Genomic DNA, 23,208 nt, shown 5'->3' with positions numbered 1-23,208 from the left:
GAAACAAGTTATTTGCCAGAATGCGACATGAATGGCTACAAGACCAATTTTTAATACAGTCCTTCTGATTAGAAATTTCATGAGCCTGGTCTTAACTGTCTGTCTTCCTGTTTACATTGTAGTGTTTTGAGCTTTAACCAGAATTGCCCATCAAATCCTCTTTGTAGCATTCTATAGTTTCTCCAGCCTACATCTCTAAACCTCTCCAAACTCTTCCTCCAAGCTACTGACAAAGGCTGATGAACCACAACATTCAGCATGGTCATAACAACTACCTCACTGCTCTGGAATCAATTTTTTGTTTTGGCCAACTTTCCTACTCATGGAACAAAACACCTGATATTCACGTAATGGAGGAAATATTAATTTGACATTTGGTTTCAGATGATTCAGTTCATGGTCAGCTGTCTCCAAGACTCAAATGTCATAGCAGAAAGTCCTACTGGAGGAAAGGTGCTTGACCTGTGGTGGCCAGGAAGTAGCATGAGGAGGCCCTACCTCCTAAAAGTACATTCACCTGTTGTCTCACCAATGGTCTGATCCAGTGATGAGCATAATACCTCCATGATCCAATCACCTTCTGAAAGCACAGCCTCTGAACACAAGAAACTTCTGGCAGTCATTTTAGACCTAAAAATAAGAGTGACTCATACAAATACTCTTTTCTAAAGGCTGATAAATATTGACCTCGTTTTACTAACTTAGTGCTATTTACAAATGTCTTCATAATTGATTGAATGTATGTATGCAGAATACAAACTCCCATTTTAAGTAAATTCCTCCCAAAGGGAATCAATCCTATGATAGTGACTTCCAAATAAGGTCATATGATTGCCACCTCCAAATAACCCCTTGCAAGTTTGTTATTATTTACTATTATTATAGCTTACTTTGGGAATAAAGAACAAAGTTATTTAAATAAACTTTATCAAGGTATAATGTGTATATCATAAGTAGCACCAGTTTAAATTAGGGGAGTCAATGAATTTTGATAGATACACTGATGAAACCAAGGCTACAATAAAGCTACAAATATTTCATTCACTCCAGAAATGCTCTTGCAACAAAACTTCTTGTTCAATTGCAGTAAATCAAGTTATCATGAATGTTCTGATGAACTTTCATCTTCGCTGTCATGTTGATGTGTTTTATGATTGTGTGTGATATGTAGTAAATGTATAATATTCCAGCAATATGAAAAAGTTGAAATTGTATTCTTCATTCTGTGCCTTATTTTCCTGGATCTTATTTAATCACCTTTTTGTTACAGCTTTTTTTCTGTGGATGTGTGTATCAATGCAGCTTAGTTTTATACAGATACAAAAAATATCTATATGTACATATATATGTATACATGTATAATTATTATATATACATATTATATGTGTATAATTATTAATTGTATATGTATGATATACATATATCAATACATATTTCAATGTATTATAATTATATAATAATATAATGATATACATATAGTATAATATATATTTAATGGTATAATTTATTAATCTAATATATCATATTAATCAATATAATTATTAATACACATTTATTATATATTCATATATATAATTAAGTTTGTTTGCATCTGCACGTTTCACCTACTCTATGTAAAATCAACATATATTATGTGATATTTTATGTCTTTGCATTTTTTCATTTCTCAATATAAATCATCCTTTTTCCATAAAGAAGTACTGGGCCAGGGATTTAGCTCAGTGGTTCTGCCGCCTGACCTTGAAGCGCAAGGACCTGAGTTCTGTCTCCGGTACCAAAAAAAAAAAAAAAAGAATAGCCCTTAAAGAAGTACTATCCTGTTTTTAAATTAGGGATGCCCACTATTTAATATTAATAATATTATTATTTAATATTCATATATATATATGATAATGTATTTAATCTGTATTCTGCTGTTAGATATTGGGTTGTTTCCAATTCTTTGCTGTGACAAACAATGACATGATGATTGACCTTGAGCATTTGTCTTCTGCATGTATGCCAAAAGTGCCTGAAGGATAAATTCCCAGAAGTGGAATGGCTGCTAGTGGGGCATTAGAGTTTGTTATATCAATAGAAATTGCCAAATATTTCTCCACAGTGTATGGTCCAACTTGTAGTGTCACCAGAAGTACATGAATATATGTATTTTTCTTCAGCCACACCAAAAGAAAGTATCATGAAACCTTGTAATTTTTGCTAAAATGATAGCTGTAACAGTATCCTACGACAAAAATTTTCTTTCATATTTTACTTTATGAATGATATTTAGAACTACTATTAATACTAATTCAGAAAATCAGAAAACTGATCTTGCTATATTGGATATATTCAGGAAAAAAGTCCATTTGAACCTGGCCAAAACAGGCTTTATCAATGGATAAATATCTTTAAGTTATTAAGTCTCAATTAATATTTTATTTCAACAAGGGAAAACGCTTTAAAAGTTGAGAACATTTACTTTATTTTCAAAAGGCAAAAAATGTAAATATACTTTAAAATTTAAAAACTGCAGCCAATGATATGTCATTCAATATAATGGAGAATAATAAATAATACAGAGAGATATTGTTAAACAAAAGGAAGTTGAAAAGTCCATGTAGCTATAGGAATATAAGGGTAAAGCATAAGAAATAAGATAGACAAAATTTTTACTAGTAATATAAATAAAACATTTCATTTTCTTCTTGATAAAATTCAGAAATATTGAAGAGAATGTTAAAGAAAATTTAGAAAAATTTAGGACCATTCTTTAGGTTCCTAGCACTATTTAAAATGCAAAATGGATGTGATAAGAATTATCAGACCCCTAAATTAAAATTTTGAAATGTATTAATCACCTAATAAATAATTAAATGGCCTACTTACGATTTCTCCTTGCTTACTCAGTTTCTAGCTTTATAAACTTAGTGGATTGAATTTAAATTTTCTGTCAAATTTCATTTCAAGTAACTTTCTCAAATTACAATAATGTTATAGTTTTGTAATAAATATGTATATATATATATATAGTATATATTAGCATATAGGTTTTCCAAATTTATTTGTCTGAGTTAGACAATTAATCAAGCTGAAAATCTTCTGAAGAATAATTTAATTTCATATCCCAATTGAAGAGAAAAGCCTAGACTAGAGCAACAGTCATTCTAGGAGGATGCTATTGCCTGTACATCAGCAAAAAGAACAGATGGGAAAACATCAGTCTGCTCAGCCACATGGGCACAGGCTGGCAGCTCTAACTTGTTAAGGAGCAGAGGTGAACAGAGAAATAAACCTTCAGAAGGGAATAGCATCTTCTTTGTTTTCAAGCAAACCTGCAAGTCCTATTATAAACCCCACTTAACTCAAGGTTCTGATCTATTCTCCTTATATAGTACCATTTATGTTTGCCCAGAAAATCCTAGAGAAAGGCTAGTAGGAAGATTGACCCTAAAGATAACCCTGATCTTTTCTTTTAAAAAAAATTGCCTTCATAAGCTTCTAAAATATCCCATAAATTCAGTTTTTAATTCAAGCTATAACAAATATATATGCTTGTTTTAATTATAAGAATCTAACATCTGTATCTATCATCTATCTATAGGATAAGTTTTAGGTTAAAGTAATGTATGTAATAAATAAATATATGCAATATTCTGCTCGTGTTTTATGCAGTATGTAGGAAATATTCTATAAATACTCATTCAATTAATAAATACATTATTAATAAAATTTTATGTAGGGAGTAATATTGCTACAATCTAACCCTTTGAATCACACTATATGTTATGTAAACAAGAAAATATTCATCAGAAGAGGATCAACTAAGCATGTGAGTTGTGAGAACGGTGGGACCATGCCGTTTTGACCCAAAATGATGTGAGTGATTTTATGGTATTTGGAAAAAGAACTAAGTGGGCAAATTCTTCCATCTGGCTAAGTAAGTAGGCATCACCATGGGAGAAATACCCTTTTGTCATTTTTCAGTGAAAACTGCTAGCAATGGAGGCTTCATCAGGGAAAATGAGATCCAGATTGGCAGAGATCAAAAGGTGAAACTTCAGAGGTAACCCAGGGTCAGAGGGGTGAAAGCAGTTGCAATAAAGTGTTCCAGGTGGCTGAGTAAAGAGCAATCCCAGAAGGTCACAACAGAAATTCTAAGTGGCTCTGAAAGAAAATAGGTCTGCCATCAACCTACTTTTTCAGAAAACTGGTAGATAGTAATGGGACTTGAATATCAACGAACATTCAGGGCCAAAGCTCATTTCCTTTGTTGTTATTGTTGTCTTAGCCCTCTGTTGTGCACTGGGGGGAAGAATAACTATGCTGAAATGAAATAATTACAATCAGAAATTGGCAAAGTTAAGACTATATTAGATAAGGTAATTTGTAATTATTTGAAGAATTTAGAATTCATGTTTAACATTTAGTGCAAGGACAATTTGTTTTTTCTCTTCTAAAATTCATAATGTCACATAGTTAATAAAGTTATGATAACAAGTGATTGAGACTGATTGAGAGAAGGAAACCATAACCATTTATTCCTCTCTTGACTTGAAATCACCTACTGGTCTTTATTTTCCTGCCTCCTTAAAATTTTCTGTGTCAAGAATGTTCTGTCACAACATAAAGCATCATCCATACAAATCCCAGATAAGTAAAAGAATCTCTGAACTGGACTGGTGTCAGTAACATGGACTGATAAGGACTGTGACAAATGACAAATGGATATTTAAAAATATTTAAGCACAGAGTCATTGCTCAGACACAAACCAGTTTTTTCTTAATTATTGGTGACAGTAGGCACTACACATACCTTTTCTCCTATTCTATGAGGTTTTACTGTCTAATTTATAATTGGGAGTTCTTTTGTCTGTTTGTGGGCATGTGTTTGTGTTTGTGTGTGTGTATGCATGTGTGTAAGTGTGAACCTATGGCCTAAGACCTTTACACTTAGATATATCCCTAACCTTTTCTTTTGAGACAGGTTGTTGGTTAGTGGCTAAACTGCTCCAGGTGGAATCAAAATTTCAACCATCCTGCCTCAGCCTCCTAGAGTACTGGGGTTACAGACAAGACATAGAAACCCAGCTGGGAGTTTTTTTTCTTCTCAACACTGACTATTACATTGTACTCTATCTTTTTTTCTTAGAGCTATTGAAAGTAAACATATAGGGCATTTCAATTTAAGGCTGCTTTTGTCCATAGGTAGGCAAAATATGATAGGCTATTTTAAAAATTATAGAAATGGGAAAGCCATGCAATTTACAAATAATTTAGAATCATGAGCACTGTTTGCCACTTTGTGTGTGGTTTTTTCAGATGTTACCAGTTACTGTTAAAAACTCACAACTACTTGGACTTCCTATCATTATTTGTACATTACTATGGACAACTGTCCTATTAAGATTATCAAACAGTGAGTGAGGCTGCATTTTGTAAACATTGTACATTAATATTTTTTACTAAAATATATCAAAAATTTAGACAGCTTTATATTTGCACCACTAATAAATTTTAAATGTGAGGCTTTTAAATTTGACATTCTGGAGACTTTTTTCTTTATAATTTAGGCAGGAATGATTGACAGATTATCAGATTAACAAACAGCCTAAACAAACTTGAAATATATACAGTTTGAAGTAGTGCTGTGAATAAGTTTTATATTTAATTGCCCTACAAACAATGATGCAGTAAAATATGCTTGTCAAATATATTTATTTCTTAAACACTGGTACATAAAACCAAGAGAAAAAAAAAGTTTTTTATAGGAGTTTACCATGAGGGAAACAGATAATAATCACCCTCAAACTGTATGGTATGTTTTATGAATGTAAATACTAGGAACAGAAATGGTTAAACAATAGGAACTGGAGGTTTTGTGGTGGGGCTATCAAGTTATAGTACTCGCTCTATTAGTCATGAGAAGTCTCACTGAAAAGGTCAAACTTGACATAGATTTCAAAGAGGTGAAAGAGTTAGTCAAACAGATAATCAGCTGTTCTTTTTAACCCTTTAAAAATTGTCCTTTCAACATATAATTAGCAGAAGTCTGGAGATAACCGAAATTGGTCTACTAATACTTAAAAGTTTTATTTCAAATGCAAGGTAATATGTGTGCGAAATCAGTTGTGGATTTTTAGCTAAAACAATAAAATGCACCTTGAGAAATACTAAATCAGTGGAAAGAGAAAAAATATAGGTCTCTATTATCTATGGTTTCTTCTGTTCCAACCATAAAACAACTACAATGTGATTGGAAATGTAATTAAATTATTCCTCTAATGTCATGCTTCCTTAATTATTCTGAACAGAAACCAAGCAACAGTTTACACTGCATGAATGTATTTAAATTAATTCCTATTTTTGAAATAACTAAATGTCTGTATTTTTTATTATTAATTGGATTATTTATATTGTTAATTATATTTTGTTGGGAAATATACTTAGTGTGCTGCTTTACTAATTTCTTGTAGTACTGTGCAGTTTATATATATCACCATATAGATCACATTCTATTCAGTAAAGTATATTGATTTGTGAGATGAATTTTTGAAATGGAACATGTACTGTTTATATTTCAATCAAATGTACTTTTTACTATAAGCTTAAATTGCCATTGACAATTTTAGAGTATATTTATTTCTTAATTATACTACACATTTAATTTAAAGCTCTATAAACTGTGCCTTGTTATAAATCTAAGCAGTATGTGATTCTTACTTTATACAATTAAATTAACATATTAAGTTGTTTTACATTCTGTCCTTTGTTCAATTGTAAATTTTGGTTCAATTAGTTTGGAGCAACAAAAAATTATCAAAAACCTATTATCATTTTCTATATGTTACCATATTTAATTTACAAAATAGCTTAAATAATAGAATTTCTGAATTCCTATTTTATAGATAATGAAGCAACACCAAATATCCATTAGATGTACAATGAAATATCAATAAAAAATGGGTTGGAAGGTAGAACTGCAAGTTATTTAACAACTTTTCCCTTTTTTAAAATTTAATAATCCTCATTTTCAAAAGAATTTTTCTCATCTGTTTAACAAGTTAACAAAGTTTTTAAATGATTGATGTTATTATTTATTGCTACTTTTTAAGGAAAATGAGAGATTTTAAATATTGTTAGCTTAAACATTTTTATTATGAGTTTTTCATCAATAAAAATTTTAGTTTTGCAATGAAAGATAAAAAGATAACAATAATAATAGTAATGGTAATAGTAAAACATTGATTGTCCAAAAAGTTAATTGTATTAGTCATGTTCTCATCCCTAGTACAAATACCCAATATCCACAGTTTAAAGGAGGTGAGGTTTGTTTTGCCTCATGGTTTCAGAGGATTTAGTCCATAACTGATGGCTCCAAGTCAGAACACCATGTTGGGAGAGCATGGCAGAGGAAATCTGATCACTGCTTTAGAGCCAAGAATCAGAGAGATAGAGAGAAAGGATGACCTAGAGACATGAGTACACCTCTACAGGCCATGCCCCAGTGACTCACCTTTTCCAACAAGACTGACAAGATTTAGGGAACATGTTAGATCTAAAACCAATCTGCTCCTGGTTGCAGAAAGGCTCATGTCTATCTCATTATCCTGAGTGCCTTTAGTCCATCTCTAAGAATCACCAAATTCTTAACAGTTGCAGTAGTGCTAAAATAATCCAAGCCTAAAGTCTACTCTGAGACTCAAGGTAAACTCTTAGGTGTGAGTGCCTAAGAGTGATAAGAAAGCTAAATGCTTCTAAAATACAATGGTACAGTAAATATCCTTTCCAAAAGGGAGCAATAGGGGGTAGAAAGGAACTGGACAAATCACAAACAAAACCCAGTAGATCAAACATTAAATCCCATAGTTGCATGTCCAATATCAGAGCACTTTGTAGTAATAGATGAGCTCCAAATGACTAGGAAAACCCCACTACTATGGCCTTGCTTTTCACAATCTACATTGACTCTCCATAGGCTGATTTCACTTGCTGGCTGTGATTTTCTTCAGCAGATGTTCTATATTCCTGTAATCTCTCAACTTGCTAGGATCTCCATTGCACCATCAACTTCACTCTCACAGCTTCAAAAAATATCATGCTGTCAGATCACATTATCTGACCTACTAGCTTTTCTTTGACATTCTGCATTCCTAGAAAAGGAATACCAGGTGGATGATGCCTTTTGTTGCTAGCTCAAGTTGTAGCCTCCCTCCCTTAGACTTTGGCTGTAGGAGCCTAGTCCCTTTGAACTTTAGCTGAAGAAACTTAGCATGACTAGATAGATGAAATTGGAGAAAAAGTTCCCTCTACATTACTGAGTAAGATGTCATGGTGCACTCTCTCAAAGCAAAATCTTTAGAAGATGTTTACACTTTTACACACTTTAGCCTATGATTTCTGAGGTGCCTGCAATCCATGTTTTCTTTTGTCTTGAAGTAAAGTACTTGAATTTATTTTAATGTTAATATTTTCAGCAGTCATGTTCTCCTTTGCCACAACTTTCCAGTTTTTGGGGGAAAAATTAGAATTTTAAAAATATTTTTAACTCTACCTTTTATTTTTGAATGTCACTAAAGATCTGGCTGAAAGGATCCAGGCATACCCATGACACAGCTGGAATATTAAAGTGCTTTGAAATTTTCTCTAGAGATCATTTAGCCCACCGCCATTATGTTCAGCTTCCCACAATGTCTTAGGACACAGAAAAAAGCACAGACACATTCTTTGCCAGTATGAAACAAGCATGGCCTCTAGTTCAATTCCTAATGGAGTCCTCACTCTCATCTGAAACTTCATGAGCCTGAACTTTACTGTCTGCATTCCCATCAGCATTTTGGTCTTCTGCGCTCTTACCATAATCTCCCATAAGATCTATTTATATCACCCTAGATCTTCCTTAGCAGACATCTTCAAATCTTTTCAAACACTCTAAACAAATCAGTTCCAAAGATTTATGAAACATGGCCATGGATTGTCATAGCAACAGTCTCATTCTAAAAACCAATTTTCTTTATTAGTAACTTTCTCAATGCTGGGAAAAAATCTGAAACCTACAATATAATGGAGCCAGGATTTATTTTGGCTTATTGTTTTCAGAAGATCTAGTCCATAGGTGGTTGACTCCAAAGCAAATGACATAGTAGAAGGTCATGCCAGAGGACACCTGCTCAGTTCATGGCAACCAGGAAGCAGAAACCTAGAAGAATACTAGTGACAATAATACACTCTTCCAGATCATGCACCAATGGCCCTCTTCTTCTCCCAGGATCCTATCTTTGAATATGACATTTTTGTGGAGCATTTGAGATCTAAACCATAATAATACTGCTTTCTAAACATGGAAAATACTGTATATATTGACTTGATTCTTTGCAAATCATATGTGACTTTCCCCATGAAAAGTTGAAAGTGTCAAAGAGATAATTATTTTATTTTATGCAAAGGAGATCTATGTTTGGATGAGTGGAATTTAAGAAAATAATTTAAAACTATCTCAGCTGTGCTGATAGAATACCATAGATATGGCCCTTCACCGTCATTTATTTTTCATCTTTTGATCCTCTAACCAATAGCCTGGACCTTTCCAAGTTCAATGCTATTTTGGTAACTGATATTATCTAATTCATTTTCCCACTGTTTCATGTTTTTAAAACTAATTCATAGAATCATTCAAAGTTGGCTTACATTTGCCTCACACTTTATGTTCAAACATCCAAAGGAGTATCTGAGCCCTCAAATCACAATCTGGAACAAATCTGCCTAAGTTAAGAATATAATTGAAGTTAATAGAGACAGAGCAAATAGGAGGTAATGAGGAAACTGAGAGTTCAGTCAATGGGTAATAAGCTAAAGCCATAAAGAACAATAATTCTTGAGGTGTTATTTCACAATAAGATGACTATAAATAATGATAGTGTATTCTGTATATTGAAAAGCTAGAATATGGGGTTTTGAGTGTTTTTGTCACAAATAAACTGAATGTTCATTTGTTGAATTTCTACAGAAATTGTAAATTAAAATATAGCTCTGTTGATCTCAGTTACCTCAAGATTTGAAGAGCTAGTGGCTCTCAGTACTTAGTGCTCTGGCTTCTAGTGTTATGGCTTTTAGTGTTTCCTTAGTAGCTTTTAACCACTTCCATGCGCTTTTCAATAGCTGAGTCATGTAAACTCCTTGGATCCTTTTTGGAATTCTTCCTGTAGCTTCTCTTGTCTTATTTAGGCTCTTCACAAATCACCTTAAATCTGTTTGTCTCTACCAATAGCTGCTGGCAGCCATTGATCACCACTGGGAGAGGTTGATTACCATTTTTTGTCCCCAGTACTCTTTGATACCAGTCACTGCTAATCTCCGCTAATTGCCACAGCTTTCTACCACTGGTCTCTGAAATTCTTTGGAGCTAGTAGCACCTTGTAATGCCAGATCTTTTTACTGAAACGTTTTCAGCTTATCATAGTTAAGGTATGAATAAAAAGTAAGTAATAAAACCATTCAAGTGAGGTCTTATTGGGGTCTCTGTTGTAGCATAGGGTGAAGTACCCAGGAGGAAACCCTATTAGACTGACTTGAGGTGTGTGGGAGATATGAGGTGTATATAGAGGAATAGCAGTCTGTGCATCATCCACAGTGTTGTACATTTCATTGTCCTATTTGAGGACATTCATAATAATGACAAAGTTGGCACAGCCATTTCAGGATTCAAGACAGAGTCATCAATAATAGAAAAGGGTAGAATCATCTGGTATAGGCCTGTGTTTCAAGCCTGTTGCAGTTGAGGCAAAGATCTTCTGGAACAGTCAAGGGGCATCTAGGACAGCTGTAGTCACTGAACTTCTGGAGAAGTTGCTTGATTGACAGCTTCAATGTTTCCATCAAAATGGCAGACTAAGGTCAAGATTATTGTTGCCCACTGGTTTTGAGGAGATTTAGAAGATATGGCTGTGTTGAACTGTGCCCCTTAGCATTTAGAAACTTTGGAAATATCATCAGTGAGCCCTGCCCCATGTTTGAACTGTCAGGAATGGTTATGTATGTTCCACAGGTGGGAGCGGCAAGTGTTATGATCCATAGCATAGGAGTGCTGACTTGACTGTCATCCAAATGGGAGTTCCTATCAGCAAGATCTAGAGGGTAGCCACAAAAGTAACCCCAGGAGTCACAGGAAAATTCAGAGGCCCATTTCTCTAGGCCACCCTTGGAGTGACAGCTTCCAGTTAAGTCATATCTCTTTCTGGCTATCAGTATAAAAAAGAGAAGAGCTTCTTTTTTCCTGTCTCATTTCTGCCATAAAAAGAAATAATAAATGTTTGACAAGGTAGATATAGATACTCTGATTTATATGTTATACAATGTATATGAAGTGTTATAATTGAATACAGTGAATGGTTAAATTAATATTATGGTAAGAAACATACTGTCATTAATCACCCTCATAATACAACCTTTCACTGGGAATACATTTATCTCATCACTCTTGTTGCTTTTTAAAGCAATTCTCGAAGTCCTCTTTTGTATCTTTAGTTGTATTGTCACCCCACTATGATGAATCAATTCAAAATGTTTACTTTTCATGGTCATTTTGACTTTGAAAAAGGGCTAGAAGTTTCATACTGCAAGATCAAGTGAAAAAAGTTGATAAAGATGCACTGTAATGTTTATTAGTTTGCTTTTCCATTGGCTAGCACTCAGCAGCCGCTTTCACTGTATTTTTGATTATGCTTCACAAAGACACTAACAAAGAAGACTTCTAAAAGTGCTTCAGAAAATAGAAGAAAATGAATGTCATGACTTGTATCTAGATGTCTCCCCAAAACCTTATGTATTCATAGGTAGGGGTTTGGGGAAGTGGCTAATCACAGGTGTGTGATACTGGATTAAGAATGTAATAATTGGCTTAGTCCACTGATTGGTTTAGCATAGTTCTGGGTGTGACTGAATGTATTGAAGACAGAAGCCCCACCTTATATGAGTGACACCAACCAACAGGCTTGTAACCTGAATGGAACAAAAAGGGAAAGGAAGGTTCCTTGCTGATTCTGCTTTTTTCTGGCTGTTCTGCCATGGACAGTTTCTACTCTGATGTACCCTTCTGCCATGTCTCCCTGCCTTGGAGCCAGCTGACTATGGACTAAAATATCTACAACTATGAGCTGAAATAAACTTTTTCTTCTTTAACTTGTGGGCATGAAATATTATGTCCTAGTAATGTGAAAGTATTAAATGGGGTCACATAATGAGATTAAGTGTGTTCCAAGCAAAAGAAAATATTAATAGCAATGTGATTTCACTGGCATAGTATTTTAAATTTAAACTTTCACCATATATTTTGTTCACCACTTGTAACTATAAATCTGCCAACATTTATGTTTTAATGTATCAGTATAATAAATTTAAATACAATAAATAAAATCAAAGCAGACTGTTCATTTTAACCAATTTCCTTTGAGGAAATTGATTCATAGTGTAATATTCAGACACTACTAGCTTCCTTGAGCTGTGAGAAGATGGTAGGAACATAGTGTACATTACAGACAGGAATGGGCTTGAGGAGTTGTTGGGTATTTTTACTAGGAAAAAGACTGTACATGTATTTTATTCCATTATTTCAAATCATCCCCAAATGGATGTTTCTGTCTCTATTTGATTCCACTGAATAAACAAAATAGAACTTCACCTACAAGGACTCAAAATTTCAAGAACAATCATGGAACTCAGGTTTCTCCATTACTAAAGGCTGCAACCTATGAATAATCATATTTCCAAAGGTTTTATGTAGTATATCTTCCTGTATCTCCTGACCTTTTCATCCTTTAGTAAATTCTTACTGATAATGTATTTTGAAAATCCTGGCCTCTTGCTTTAGCAAAATTTCATCCATTGTTTGTAATTTCTATCTTATTTAGAAATACGTAACCTATTGGCCTTAAATTGGCCAAACACTTGGTATTGCAGTCAGGCACCTGTTTAGTGGAAGGGCAAATGCTGCACTGAAAATATTTGTGACCCAAAAGAAATAATTAAACATCTATGAACAAAATTCATGAAAGAGAATTAATTATATATGTTCATGGATGTGTAAAGATTGGCAATGTTGTGTAAAAAATGTTTGAAAATTTATAGGTATCATTTTTGTGTGCTTACCATTATCTGAACTCAGAAGTGCTTCATGATATCCTAGTCTCACATTCTGGTACATACACAAATTCCATATAGCCCAGATTGTTGGCTGATTTATAGCTTCCATATTTGTAGGTAAAATATTTGCCTCATTTCTAATTACTACAGAATATTTTTCTACATATTTTTTCTAAATCTCCACTTTTGAATTTATTTATTGTTCAAGAGGAGTTGGATTTTGGAGAGAGCACTTTGGAGAAGCAAAAGACAGATACATTTTATTTATTTATTTTTCTTTAATTTTTTTTTTTTGGAAACAGATACATTTTAAAAGATCCAGAAGACAAATCACTGAACTGAATTTATAGCTAAGGATGTGTCTCAGTTGTAGAGTACTTGTCTAGCATGTATAAGACCCTGAGTTTGATCTCTAACATTCCAAAAAAGAAAAAAACAGTATATTTTAAATATGTAAAATATTAGAAGTCTGTCCTATTTGAAATTTTTGATCATAGTCTTGGAGTGTATGTAGATATATATTAAAATGAGAATAAACTGCAAAAAAATGAAATATGGTTGGATCATTGAGGAAGAAGTTCTCTTTGGTCAGCAGCCTGTATTTGTTTTTTTCTGTTTTTATTTCTTATCTTTAGAAGCAAAGCTCATTTTTTAGGGTTTCATCTCATCCTCTTTTGTACTTTCATATAAAGAACTAGGAAATCATGAAGGAATGAAGAAATTTTCTATGGAACTTCCATGGAAATTTCTCATGTTGAGGATTTATTATATGAGATTAATTCACTACCTATATAGGAAAAGGTACTGACTTTAAATGGAGGTAAGATATGGACTATGCTTAAATATTTAAAAAAATAAATTGATAAAAATGTCTCACTGACATATTATTGGCATTGTTCCTAAAAATGTTGTAAGTCATGAGACTATACTCTGAATATTTCAATTTTCTGAATAAAAGTTCAAAAAAAATTTAAGGAAGAAACAAGATTTAAAAATAATTGAAATGAAAGAATGGTTTTAATTGGACTACTGGTTGCATCACCCCATTTAGTCTTGTATTCGCTTTACTTACTACAGTTATCTTTCAAACTGAAAATATTATGAATAAACACTTCAATCAGATTTACAAATTCATTAATAATAAGTAGTTTGACCAACACTGTCAATTGAATTTTTAATTTCTAGCAAGTTTTACAAAGTTCCTTATAATTTCAAATATTTTTATCATTGGACTTCAAAATAGCATTATTTCTGCTTTAAATTGCCTGTTTGGATGTTTACTATGTATTTTCTGCACAGCTCTTTAGAAGTCTGAATAACTAGAGAAAAGATTTTTTTTTACATCAGCAATGACTAAATTTTTAAAAAATCACTCATTAAATTTATAACTAAAATATTTTCACTGTGTCTATTTGGATATGAGCATTGCTAGCATGCAAATGAAATTTCAATATCTGTTTGCTTTCTTTATATTTTATACAACAGGAAGATTTTTGCTGGTATTTGTTAGCAAGTCAATCTTTCTTCCAAACATCAATAGATGACCTTTTACGACCCAGAGATTTATCAAGTCAGCAATCTATTCCCAAGGGCTAGAATCTTCAGTCTCTTCCCTTGCCAGTCATGTCTGTTGAAGGACTTTGCCAAACCCCATGAGAAAATGGACTAATCTACTTGTTTCAAAGAACAAGAGTGACATCTTTACTGGCTGTACTTTGTCTATAGTGAAAAGGAGCTAATAAAGGATGAAATACTTTATTCAGTTGTGAGGATTTGATGCAATGTTTTTATAATAAAGGACACAGAGAACAGCAGTTAGTAAGCAGCTACTCTGAGCAGATAAGGTTTCATTACTGAGAATACAAAAGAGAAACTTATTAGAAGGAACTCAATGTGACAAATATATTTTAAAAGCACATTCCCATTTCAAGATCAAATTTTCCCCTTTACATTATGTGCTTATAACATGCTGTAATAATTGTGTCACAATTGGTTTCTAGCCACTTGTTTTGATATCATAAAGTCTTAGTTCACCTACAATTAAATCCAATTATTTGTGACTTCTGAGCTTGTCTCTATAAATGATGGCAGGTGAAAACATTACAGAAGAGCCTTGTCAAAGACTCCTTTAAAATCTAAGCAGTGGAAAGACTAGGCAATTATCATCAGTACTAGTTTTTAGATGGAAAAAAACCTCAGTCATGGCAATAGCATTCAAGTCACCCAGTTGGGAAGAGTGAAGAATCCTTGGGGTTAACCAGATTTACAAAGGATTCAGCCAGGTTACCTAACAAGAGACAGCTTAGGAAAGGCATTTTTGCCATGGGGCTTAAGTAAACCACTTATTTATTTACATCATATTTTTCAAGTCACTGAAATAATTAGAATTTATGTATTGTTTCTCATATATGTGTTTATGAAGCTTCATTATCCTTTCCTCATATTGTGCTACCAAGACTTAAAGTATCTAGGGAATTTTAAGATGAGGTTCAGGGCTGAAAAAGCAAATATCCTCTGCTTTTAATTCTCTATTTTCTAATTTCTCTCCATACTTTTAGGAGTTCAACACATGCATATTTAAGCATACACAAGCAAAGGACATTCTAAACTAAAATGTAGCCAGTCACAACCAAATGTAATCCACCAATAAGTAAAATCAAATCATTGCATCTGATAAGGCATCAATATGTTATAATGAAATGCAGAATTTTTAATAAACAGCTACTATCTGGTTGGTGTTTTGCTAAATATTTTCAAGCCTGTTATAAATAAAATAATGAAACATTTATGCAAAATGATATCTTCTACAATATTTTAGTGAAGTATAAATTAGGCAAAGATTTAGAGCTGTGTATTAATTCACACAAATATTTTTCTGTGCCAAATAAAGCAAAAACTAGTTTTTGTAAACAGTATCACCTGAATACAATTCATCATATAACAGAGATACTCTCAAGAATGATACCCTCCTCTTGAATAAAATTACTAAATGTAACAATAAAACTTTTCTGAATGCAGAGTCATTAAAACCCCATGTAAGGTATAAATTCTGTTTATTTCCTGCCTCTGATGCCAGTTATAATACATATTTTAGTTTGACCATCTGACTGGAACATCTGTTACCTATTTGTTCTGGATTCTAAAAGCATTTGTTTAATGTGACTTAATCCCACTATGTGTTTTATGATGTGCACGTGGCATCGCAGCATAAAGCAGATGTTCCATAGCATCAAGCTACATGTCTTTTCTTGACCAACTGCAAATCTTGTTTTAACTCATCAAGTAGCATAAGAATCTTTAATAATCAGTCTTTAACATTTTTAAACAATAGACATAAAGACTTCTTCTGGTTACAAAAACATCATGAGGACTACATTTTCAACCTTAAGTGTCACAATATTACTATTTGGACCTGAAGAAGAGCAAAGTGACAAAATAAAATTATGCAAACATGGCAATAACAAAGTAGTTCATCAGAATTGTGTTTCCAAAAGAGGAAAACATTAAATCTAAGAAAGAACTAGCAAGAGTTCCAGTTGAATGATTATCAACCAGGGACCTCATGGTCCACTAAGTTGAGAATGAAGACATGATATGAGGTACGTCAATCCAAGTAGCTAGTAAATGCAATCTCTGGCTCCCAAGAATTAAACCTTATGTTCACTTTCCAACTTTATATTGTTAAATTCATATTATTGTCACTAAAAGAATGAAAAAGGTGCAAATAAAACCACAATATTCAATGGATCTCATTATCTAACTTCTAACTTTTAGCAGATGATCTCCAAAATGGCCATGCTCACCCATCATTAGTCCCTTTGTACTACAAATGTATTTTCTATTGATGCCATTATATCTATTTCCTCTTTAATTCTGCCTAATTGATTTTCAGGCTATTGTTAAACTAATCTCTGGTGCCCCTGAGATGGAAAGATAAGTCTGTTAGGGTCCACTCATTACTCTTAGAAGATTCAAGGAGAAGTCAATAGTCATGGGAAAAGTCTGACTATATTTTTCTTCCCCATTAAGTTTATTGGTACATTTTCAGTATAAAATACAGTTACATTTATCATTGGGATCTTGTACCTTTACAATCTTATCTTGGTTCTTATTTTTTCCCCTTCCCTTGCCTTCCCTTCACGCCCTCCACCCCTCCCTATTTGCAAAGACCTTGTTTCCATTTTTTTTCCTCTTCTCATATTTTTTCCTTTCCCTTTTTTCCCTTCCCCTACCCCTCACAATTCCCCTGCTCTTCTAGACCTTTTCTTCCTGTTACACAATATCAGTTATACATTTTTTAAATTACAATATTAAGATCTAGGAGACATTACCACAGATTTTACAGAATTTAAAAGGATATAGAAAGCATATTACAAAAATCATTTTTGAAATAAATTTGACAACTTCTAAGAAGTACCTTGGAAGACAAATTAACAAAACTAACTCTGGAGGAAATATAAAATTTGAATAGCACCTATTAAAGAAAGTATATTCCTAGCTTGAAAACCTACCTATATGACAACAGCTGGCTCATAAACATTTTAACTGATAAATTATATCAAACAATTAAAGCAGAAAAAAGAAGGAACACTTCTCCCCTCATTTTAGGAACTCAACATTGTGCTAATCCTAAAACTGGATAAAGATAATAGAAGAAAAAAGTATGAACATAGATAGAAATTTGTTTAAGAAAACAAACTATTGGAAGGCAGATCTGGCAGGATGTAGAAAGTGGTTTTGTTATAGGGATGGCAGTGTTGGTTCAGTATTGGAATATCCACCCCCAAAAGTCATCATTTTAACAGAGGAAAGGCAAAAGCCATATAATCCTGTCTCACTAGTTGGAGAAAAAGTATCAGACTAAATTCTACAGCTGTTCATGGTAAAAGCTATCAGGAGCCTAGAAGTAGATCAGAAACTTCTCAACAGGTTAAAGACATGTACTCCATACTTCCAGTGAGAATGCCTTATATAAATGGAGAAGATACAATGCTTTCTCCTTAAGGTGGGGAACAAGGGCAGATATGCTTACTCTTTCTCTGTCCATTAAACTTTGAAACCTAGTCCCCACCAAAATAGTCTGGCAATAAAATGACACAACTAGGATAGGATTGGCATGGCAGAAGCAAAATCTTTACACATAGATGAAATGATCACCTACAGAGAAAATAGTAAGCAATCTCTAGGAGCCCCTAGAACTTGTCCTTGAATTTAGCAGGATTAGAAAACACAAGGTATATATAAAAATTTAGGTCTATGTATACTTGTTATAAATGAGGAATTGGATATTGAAATTTAAAAGTTATGTAGGAGTACAAAGGACCTAGAAAAGTTAAAAACAAAAACAAAAACAGTGTTGGAAGACATTTAGTATCTAATTTTAAGACTTCTTCTAAAGCTACAGTAATCAAGGCAGTGCTGGTGTAAAGAAAGATATATAGATCATTTGAATAAAACAGAGAATCTAGAAATAGAACCACACATATATGTTCCACTAAGTTTTGAAAGATTATTTAATATTAGCATTTTATAGAATATAAACTCAATTCAAGAGCCGAGGAAGAGGTAGTGTTTTCAGCAAAAGGCGATAGAACACCTGGTATCCGTATATAAAAAAACTAACCTCAACCCATTTTTTCCATACATGAAAATAACTTGAAGAGATCTATGAACCTAAATAAGAAAGCCTAAAAGTATATAACTTTAAGAAGAAATTATAAGGGAAAATATTTATGAATTCAGGGTAGGCAAGAACTACCTAGGATACAAAAAACATGATGTATAAAAGGAAAAATTTGATAAATGAGATTCCATCAAAATTTAGAACTTCAAATGACATCATTAAAAAGAAAAGTAGTCCTTAAACAGATCATATTTACAATGCATATAACCTATGACCAGATTATATAAAGAATAATTAGAGCTCATTAATAGACAACCCAATTAAAATGTAGATGTAAGAAGATGATAAATAGCCAGTATAGCACAAGAAAAGGTGTGCAACTCTAGAACCAGAAAAATACTAATCAGTACAATAACAAGATTTAATTATACACTAATTAGGGAGACGAAGTCAAAAGGGTTTTTTTTTATTAAATTATTTTCTTGGTACATTGTAGGTATACAACACAATTACATTTCTCATTGGGAATTGTAACTTAAAATAATGCAACTTGGTTCTTATTTTTCCCCAATCCCAGCCCTCCCTTCACGCCCTCCACCCTTCCCTATTTACAAAGACTTTATTTCCAGTTTTTCCATTTCTCATCATTTTTTCCCTTCCCTTCTTTCCTTTCCCCTGCCCCTCCCACTACCCCTACCCCTTTGGACTTTTTCTTCCTATTTTGTGTTATCGATTATTCATTCTAATCAATGGTAGATTTTAGGTATACAATATAATGACATTCATCATTGGAAATTTGCACCGTTACATAGTTTCTCTTGGTTCTTATTTTTCACCCTTGCCCAGCCTTCCCTTCAAGCCCTCCATTCCTCCCTATTTACAAAGATTTTGTTCCTATTTTTCCATTTTCTCATATTAATTCCATTCCCTTCTATCCTTTCCCCTAGCCCTCCCACTTCCTTCCCCTTTGCCCCTTTTCTTCCTATTTCACATTATCTATTATACATTTAGTCCTTATTTACACTTTCAGTTTCTCACACCAGAGAAACTATTCGTTATTTATTCATGTGTGTCCTATTTATTTCACTTAAGAGTATCACCTCAATGTGCATCCACTTAGCTATAAATGTCCCTAATTTCTCATTTTTTATGGCTGAATAGTACTTCATTTTATTAAAAAAACACATTTTCTTGATCCAGTCTCCAGTTGATGGGCATTTGGGCTGTTGCCAAGTTTTAGCTCTTACAAACTGTGCTGCTATGAACATGGGTGCACATATATCACTGTGGTATGATTCTTTTAATTCTTTGGGGAAGATCCCCAGCAGTGGAAGAGCGGGATCAAATGGGACTTCCAGTCCTAGTTCTTTGAGGTATCTCCATATTGATTTCCACAGTGCTTGCACCAGTCTACACTCCCACCAGCAGTGGAGCAGGGTTCTTCTTTCCCCACAGCCCCACCAGCATTTGTTATTGCTTGATTTCATGATAGCAGCCATTCTTTCTGGAGTGAAGTGGAATCTCAGCTTTGTTTTCATTTGCATCTCTCGAATGACCAATGATGTTGAACATTTTTTCATGTATTTATTTGCTATTTCTACTTCTCTGTCTGAGAAATGTTTGCTCATTTCAGAAGCCCATTTTTGGATTAGGTCTTTAAATTTGGGAGGTCTGATCTTTTTAAGTTCTTTACAGATTCGAGATAGTAGACCTTTGTCTGAGGAACAGCAGGTGAAGATTTTTTCCCACATTGTGGGTTGTCTCTTCACACTGCTGGTGGTTTCTCTTGCTGTGCAGAAGCCTTTTAATAAGAAGAGATCCCATTTGTTGATTGTTTGTGCTAGTTCACGGGCAACTGAGGTTTTGTTCATAAAATCTTTTCCTACACCGATGTCTTCAAGGATTCTACCTAACCTCTATTCTAACTGGTTCAGAGTTTCTATTTTAATATTTAGATCTTTAATCCATTTTGATTTTAGTTTATTGCTTGGTGAGAGATACAGGTCTAGTTTATATCTTTGGCAAGTTGAAGCCCAATTTTTCCAGCACCATTTATTAAAGAGGCTATCTTTCCTCCAGTGAGGGTGTTTGGCTCCTTTATTGAAGATGAGATGGCTGAGTGTGTGTGGCGTTGTTTCTGCATCTTCTAATCTGTTCCACTGGTCCTCAAGTCTGTTTCTTTGCCAGTACCATGCTGTTTTTATCACAGAAGCTTTGTAGTAGAGTTGTAGGTCGGGGATTGTTATGTCCCCTGCCATGTCTCCGTTACCTAGAATTGCTTTTGCTATTCTGGGTCTCTTCTTGTTCCATATGAATTTTTGGATTGTTTTCTCAAGGTCCATGAAGTATGCTGCTGGGATCTCAATTGGAATTGCATTAAATCTATATAGCAGTTTTGGAAGTAGGACCATTTTCACTATATTAATCCCTCCTACCCAGGAGCAGAGTATGTCTGTCCATTTTCTGATATCAGCTTCAATCTCTCTTTCAGAGTGCCATAGTTTTCACAGAAGTGGTCTTTGATTTCTTTCGTAAGGTTGATTCCTAGGTATTTCAGTTTTTTGGATGCTATTGTGAAAGGAATTATTTGCCCTATTTCTCTCTCAGTGAGTCTGTCATTTGTGTAGAGGAAAGCTCTTGATTTTTGTGTGTTGACCTTGTAACCAGCTACTTGACTGAATTTGGTTATTAAGTCTAGAAGACTTTTGGTGGAGTTCTTGGGGTTTTCTGTATATGGTATCATGTCATCTGCAAATAATGACAATTTGACTTCTTTATTACCTATCTTGATTCCTTTTATTTCTCTCCCTTGTCTAATTGCCTTGGCTAATATTTCCAGAACTATATTGAACAAGAGTAGTGATAGTGGATATCCTTGTCTTGTTCCTGATTTGAGTGTGAAGGATTTCCGTTTTTCACCATTTAGTATGATATTGGCTGTTGGTTTTTCATAGATGGCTTTTATCAGTTTGAGGTAGAGACCATCTATTCCAATTTATGGTAGGGTTTTTATCATAAATGCAGGTTGGATTTTGTCAAATGCTTTTTCTGCATCTATGGAGATAATCATATGGTTTTTGTCCTTTGCTCTATTGATACAGTGTATTACATTGATTGATTTGCATATATTGAACCATCCCTGCATCCCTGGGATGAATCCTACTTGATCAGGGTGTATGATCTTCTTGATGATTTTCTGCATTCTGTTTGCCATTATCTTATTAAGGATTTTTGCATCTATGTTCATTAGTGAGATTAGCCTATATTTCTCCTTTTTTGGTTGGGTCTTTTTCTGCTTTGGGGATGAAGGTGATGCTTGCTTCCAGGAATGAATTTGGGAGTATTGCTTCTCTTTCAATTTCATTGGATAGTTGAAACAGTAGTGGCAGCAGTTCCTCTCTAAAAGTCTTGTAGAATTCAGCAGTGAAGCCATCAGGGCCCGGGCTTTTCTTAGATGATAAGATTTAATTACATTTTCAATTTCATTGGTTATTATTGTGCTGTTCAAAATTTTTAGATCTTCTTCATTCAATTTTAGTAATTCATATGTATCTAGGAATCTGTCCATTTCTTCTGTGTTGTCCATCTTATTGGTGTATAGGTTCTGGAAGTAGGTATTGATAATCCTCTGGATTTCTGCTGGGTCTGCTGTAATTTCACCCTTTTTATTCCTAATTGCATGAATTTGGGCTTTTTCTTTCCTTTTTCTGACAAGGTTGGCTAAGGGTTTATAAATTTTGTTGATTCTTTCGAAGAACCAACTCTTGGCTTCATTGATTTTTTGTATCGTTCTCTTAGTCTCCATTGCATTGATTTCTCCTCTGATCTTTATAATTTCCTCCGTTGGATGAGCTCTGGGGTTGTCCTGTTCTTTTTCTAGCAGCTTGAGGTGCAGCCTCAGGTTGTTTAACTGGGCTCGTTCTATTTTCTTAATATGCGTATTCACTGCTATGAATTTCCCTCTTAGACTGCTTTCATTGTGTCCCATAGATTCCGATATGCTGTAGTGTCATTGTTATTTAATTGAAGGAACTGTCTGATTTCTTCTTTAATTTCCTCTGTGACCCATTGGTTATTCAGATGTGTGTTGTTCAATTTCCACGTTTTTATGAAATTATTCCAGTTTCTTTTGTTATGGATCTCCAATTTCATCTCACTATGATCTGATAATATATGGGGGATAACTTCAATTCCTTTGCACTTACTTAAACATGTTCTATGTGTGATTATGTGGTCTATTTTGGAGAATGACCCATGTGCATCTGAGAAGAATGTGTATTCTGATTTTGTGGGGTAGAAGACTCTGTAAACATCTGTTAAGTTCATTTGTTTAAGAGTACAATTGAGTTCTAGTATTTCATTACTTGCTTTTTGTGCAGTTGATCTATCTATTTGTGACAGTGGGGTGTTGAGGTCCCCCACTACAACTGTATTAGTGCATATATGACTTTTCATGTCCGTTATTTGTT

The sequence above is a fragment of the Heterocephalus glaber genome, unplaced genomic scaffold, assembly GCF_053883595.1.
Source record: "Heterocephalus glaber isolate CG9 unplaced genomic scaffold, H.glaber_assembly_v1.0 deba00000122, whole genome shotgun sequence".
NCBI lineage: Eukaryota > Metazoa > Chordata > Mammalia > Rodentia > Bathyergidae > Heterocephalus > Heterocephalus glaber.
Note: the sequence above shows the minus strand (reverse complement) of the source record.